The 5,951-nt window shown below is 42.3% G+C and overlaps 1 long non-coding RNA gene across 1 annotated transcript; it reads left to right on the top strand.

Annotated features, from left to right (window-relative positions):
* Positions 1-1,310: 1,310 nt before the first annotated feature.
* LOC107836057 (uncharacterized) lies at positions 1,311-5,588 on the top strand. Its single transcript, XR_001661902.1, has 2 exons — positions 1,311-2,015; positions 2,088-5,588. It is a non-coding gene; the product is annotated as an uncharacterized LOC107836057 (long non-coding RNA).
* Positions 5,589-5,951: the final 363 nt, after the last annotated feature.

Raw genomic sequence — 5,951 nt, 5'->3', positions numbered from 1 at the left:
CTGTGTGTAAGGCGTGTCCCCACATGCTACAAAGTCAAAAACCATGAAGAAAAAAAATGGCCCTATTTCCTCAAAGCGATGGAAGTCATTACGGTGCTGGCTGCCCGCTCTGATTGAAGTCTCTTAGTCACAATGGGCCTGACTGACTTACTCCGATGCTGGGTCAGAGAGAGCCGGCGAAGTAATCAGGTGGGATTGAGGAGGAAAAGAAGCGTTCAATCAAGCCCCCCTGTCCGGCCATGCTCTGCAGGTTGGGAGACAGTGGATTTCATGAGCTGCAATCTTTTCTAAATGCTGGCGTCAATCAAAGAGCGTTGACCCGGCAGAGATGCGTTCAAGCACACAGACGTCACGCAGACCTCGAGTGGGATATCTGAAATTGACGCAATGAAGCCGTTTCACCGCTGTACATTTCAACAGCATGTGAAATTGATGCATCTGATGAACTTTATTTGAGCCACACCCATAGGCGGTTGGGATGTGCTGAAAAATGTTGTGGTTTGATCGTTACAACTTATTACAGAACACACCGACGGGCCACTGCGACAGAATGCATGCCGCTTACATTTGAGCTAAAAACCTGATTTCATGCTAAGCAATTCAGACACTCTGTCTGCGCTTACGAAGATTCACTCAACCAGGCGTGCTGAATGTGTGAAGCTTCTCCAACAGTGGGGCGGCCCAATGGTCTTTCCTGGTCTTTCCTGTTAATTTAGCTGGAATCTGTTTGAATGTGTGTGGAGTTTTGAATTTTCAGCGATATTGAAGACATTACACATCCACTTTACACAATAGAACAGAAATATTATTGTCACATTTCTGTGTAACAGCAGCAATGTGACAGGCAATAACAACAAACAGATTCTCACAAAGACAGAATATAAAACATACATAAAATATATAAAACGTATTAACAATGTTTCTGTGTTAGACGTGATCCAAAACATGTACATCACAAAGCTTGACGTTGAACAAAAATCACTTTATAACTTTATTTGTAGATCCACTTGAAACATTTTTAGAGAAGCTAACAAATGTGCCAACAAAATAAAGTGTTGGAAAAGCTCAAAAATAACTTTAGGTCATAAATGAATGCATCTGGTTCCTAAACGTTTGTCCTTTACTTCCTTTTCTTATAACATTTTACAGTCTAGACCTGCAAAGCTACAAATAAAATAAAATAAATGTCTGTAGGCTTTATGCTTAAAAGAGCGACTTTTGCGATGTTGAAATTAAAATTAAGCTGACTTAATTTCTGTCATTTAAAAAAAACCCAAAATGAAATCAAAGCATACGTAATGTTCTATCAATAAAGTACAAGCGCAACGTGGAGTAAATTATTTAAATTACGTTTACAAGTCTTCTTCCATGTCAGTCGGGAATTTCATTTTCCCGTCTACAGCCTCAAATCCAAAGTTCTAAGTCAAGTTGTGAGAGATTATTTTACACATCACACCGAGACAAATCATCTTAAACCATCCATCACAGGCACTGACTGAAAACTCACTGCTGATCTCCTTTACTTCCTGAATTTATTTCTTCTGCTCAGTTCAGTTCAATTTGGAAAACAATTTGTCTTCGGAGGAGTCCATATTTATAGATCCGTGTTCATTAAAAAACTAAATGAAATATTGAACGGGGGGCAAAAGAGACTGATGCTGTGGGAACATTGCTCTCTGTCTCTGTAGGGGGCAGCGTCGCACAGTTTTCCGGCTGCAGCCCAGAGTGTGACTGCACAGATTAATCCCTGTGATGGAAAAATTCATTGGGTACATAAACGTAGCAGCATCCCGTTTTACTATATCTGTCTTGCTTGGACATAAACGTCAAATGCTGACACACACACACACACACACACACACACACAAACAAAACAAAAAGAAAACACTTAGACTGATTTGATTTCAGGCTCTCAGACAGTTCAGACCTTTGATCTAAATGTACCAGGAACGAAAGGACGGCCGATGGAGGCAGTCGAGAGCTCCAGGAAAGGAAAAAACAAGCCAGTGCTTTGAGTGAGAATAAACTTTCCTCCTGCATTCATTTGCATTTATGTTTCCAGTAAATAAATCCTTCTTGTATTGCAGAGACAGAGGCCTGCCTGTGAAGAAGTGGAGAGCAGCACTCCAAGCTGAAAGAGAGAGAGGAAGGAGGACGAGACACAGACTAAAAGCAAGAGATCAGAGGAAAAAATGGCGACGGAGAGAGTCGAATTGGCAGAAGCGCTGTGCGATGGATAGGAGGAACGCTGACGGGAAGAGCTTCGACGATCCACTGCAGCGTGGCGAAAGGGAGCGCGGTCGACTCTCCGTTGAAAGACGGAGACGGATGTTACCCGGCGGTTCGTCACGTCCCCCTGTGGGGTCCGGAGGGGCCCGGCGGTGTCTCCCGCCTGCTGTCAGGCCTCTCGTTCCGTTGCCCTCTGCTCTTTTTCAACATCTGGAGCCTGTTTAGTATCACAAACACTGGAGCTCCAGCCATGACAAGTCTGCTGAGAATGACTGTTTCGGAACCTTTTTAGAGAGTGATAGGATTTAAGTTGAACACCGTTTATTCCCCTCCCCCTCCGTTGCCCCTATTCATTACATTCATTGCAGCAATCATTCCTAATCTAGTAGCTCTAAATCACCAGGCCTCCTTGTGCTAACCTCAAACTGCTAAATCATGTTTGAGTAAAAACTTTGGTATTTTTACTGGAAGAAAATTTGTTGTTTTTAATGGACGAGCCTTCCAGGAAGGCATGCATCACCGTGGGGCGCCTGCGCGATCTCAATTAACAACGGCCGCTGTAGTGCTTGCAGATGCTGCACCGCTCGGATTTTAACTGCCTCAACGCTGTTCCTTTGCTTGTCAACACGAGTGAGTCACGTTTTTTTACGCTGAGGATTTGTTTTTTGTTTTTTTACATAAGCTGCAAACCACCACCAATTTGTAGGTAGGCATGTGTTCGCGCTCAGCCCGCCCCCTGCGGCCCGAGGATTAGAGGCGAGCAAGCGGCTCTCTGCGAAAGCGTTTAACGCTCGGATTTCCACGCCGCTCACTCGGAAGGTGAGCACGCCATTCATTTTGAGTGGTCAGCGACGTGACCTCCGCCCCCTCTCGCCCCCCCAGATGCCCGCTCGTGGGAACCGATCCTTCAATTCACCGCGTTGGTTCAGGGTCGCAAAGGTCTCCTCTCTGGTCAGAGCAGAGATGCTACATAAATAAGGTTTTGGAGGTGGGGGAGTCCCATTTGTAGCTTTTAGAGTTGAAGGTGCTGACAGCATATATGCATATATGTACACAAGTCAAACGTGCTGCTAAGTTAAGCTTCCAGTTGTGATACTTTGTTTTTTATTGAAAAAACTTTGGGCACAAAGCCAACAAAGTATCAGTGGGGCACATTTTCCGCACACAGCTGCGCTACAGTGCTCTTGTGTGTGTGTGTACAGTCAGAAGGGGGTCGATGTGGGAGAGGAGGAGGGAGTTCCTGGGCACCAGGCCTGTGACAGTAAAACATTTCAGAGGCCGTCTGTCAACGGCCTAATGGCTTCAGCAGACGGGGTCTGGATTCTGGCTTTTCCCCACCGCTGACACCAGCGGCCATAAAACACTGCTTGTTTGGAATGCAAAACATGGATCCAAAGGATGTGAGCAGGAACACCGGCGGCTTACAAAATAAAAGACCTTCGAAGTTTTTCTTTTTTTTAAAAGAAAGACGTCAGAGGATGAGGGTTTTCAGTGTGGAGGTAGACGGAGGAAGGAAGGTGTCGGTGTTTACAGGAGGCCGTACCGACAGACCTTTAACACCCAGAGCCAAAAGGAAGGGAGAGTTTAATTAGTCTGGAAAACAAAACTACAACAAAAATCACTATTTCTTCATTTAATCTGAAAAAGTAAGACTAAAACAAGTGTTTTTAATTTGTCAGGAACTGCATGCATGCATTCGATGCTTTTAAAATGAGTTTTTGAAGATTATAAGCAGTTAAAGCCATATGTGCAGCAGATAGCGCTGCTGGCATCTTAGTGTAAATCCCGATTACCTGTTCCCTGGATGAGCCTAAAATAACTGGGGTTTCAGAAACATCACAGTGGTGTCAGCAAATGCTGTTTTATAAACATGTAAACCGTATTTTTAACAAAATTTGATTAGATTTTTAATTTATTAAGGAGAAAATGTGGCTACATGTCAGAAGAATATTTAAGAATATTGAGAAAAATGGGAAGCTATCATGATTACCTTTTATTAATCACAAAGTGAGTGGTTGCTGGAGGACTCAACTGCAGATGTGATGGTGGAGGAGATGAAAAGCAACAGCCCTAATCCTAACCCAACAGAAGAAACGAAAATAGAGCAATGAGAACTAAGCAAAGAAGAGAGAAGACTGAAAAAGAGATTGGGTGAGTTTAATCAGGGGGAGTGATGAACAGCAGAAGGTCAGCAAATGAAGGAAGGTGAATAAAAAATATCTAGAAACCACAAAGGGAAAAAGTCAAAATCAGCAAAAGATCCTAAACCAAAACGCTTAGAGAACAGAAACACGACAATTAATGGAGGAACTGACATGTAAGGAGCGAACCTGTATGGCAAGACCACAATGACAATAATGAACAACTCTTGAGAAATCAGAAAACAAACACAAAAAGAAAAATCAAAACACAAACCCCACATAAGAATTTCACACGAGAATCTGGAACCATCGCCTTAGAGGGAACAAGTGGGTCCATAGAAAGACATACGATGTTTTAGGGAATAAAGAAAGTTCACATGGGGAAGGGAAAAAACAATCAAAAGTAGGACACAAACTGTGATGTCTGAAAATCCCTCAAGGCTTCTAAAACAAACCATGTCCAAACCCCTAGCATGTTTCCTGGTGTTGCCCCACCTCGTTCATTCAGCGTGAAGGTTGGGTTGCAGTGATGACCCCCTGCCTGGAGCTGCCAGACAGCAGACTGCTTATCTAACAAGTGCTGCCAGCAAGTTACCAATCTAATAACAATAATCAAATGAATCAGTAGTTCTTCTAGCTGAGTTTATGACTCACTGCCTAAAGACGGGTTCTGTTAATGAATGGCTTTAATCTCAGTCTGATAGGAGACTTTTTTCTTATGTCTCTGTCCCACTGAGGTCATTGTCATTTGTTGCTTGTTCACAAGCCACTCTCGTAGGCGTCTTCGCCATGGAAACAAAGATGCGAGGGTGATCAGACGTGTGAGCAGATCCATCTGAAATGAACTCGATGCTTATGGGGCTGTTAGCAGAGAGCTACACTGAGTTATGTTTGGTGACCCGCTGACGGCAGATCTTTAACTTTCTAATGACAGTTTTGTTGTACTTTGCTGGATGTCTAACACTGAGCCTCTTCAGCCTCTGTTTTATTTCATTGTTACAGAACAATAACCTAAATCACCGCCTGTTAGAGCTGCCTTTGAGTGGAAGTAAGTTCGACATTGATCGACATATTTGATGTGAATTTTCTTGACGTTTTTGACAAAACGTAATGTTTATTGCTTGCTTCATAATTGCTAACTGTATGTTTTTATGACGGAAAGCACTTTGACTTACCTTGTTTCTGAAATATGCTACAAATAAACCTGATTTGACTTTACTCAACAGGCATAGGAAGCAATTATCCTATAACATTGGATCGAGAGGTGAAAGAGCTAGCTGTAAAGCACAGAGTAAGGAATCATCATTTATGTTTGAAATCAATATAGAACATGTTTACAGCCTAAATCTTTAGTCTAGACGCCCAAATCCTGTTTGTTTTTCTGCTTTATTATGTTTTTCTGAAATCTAATTCATTTTTATGAAAGTTCAGGAACGTCTTAGTTTTATTTTATTTTGTTCTGAACTTTTGATGCTTAAACTAAAAACCAAGTTAGTAGATAAAAACAGCTTAATTTATTTTCCTACAGTTGTCCTTTAATGATGTCTATATAGCACACAGTCCAAGTGTTTTTCTTAATTA

This window comes from Poecilia formosa, unplaced genomic scaffold (genome assembly GCF_000485575.1).
Source record: "Poecilia formosa unplaced genomic scaffold, Poecilia_formosa-5.1.2 Scaffold37, whole genome shotgun sequence".
In the NCBI taxonomy this organism is placed as follows: Eukaryota; Metazoa; Chordata; class Actinopteri; order Cyprinodontiformes; family Poeciliidae; genus Poecilia; species Poecilia formosa.
The sequence above is the reverse complement of the archived record's forward strand: the minus strand, read 5'-3'. Positions and strand labels throughout refer to the sequence as shown.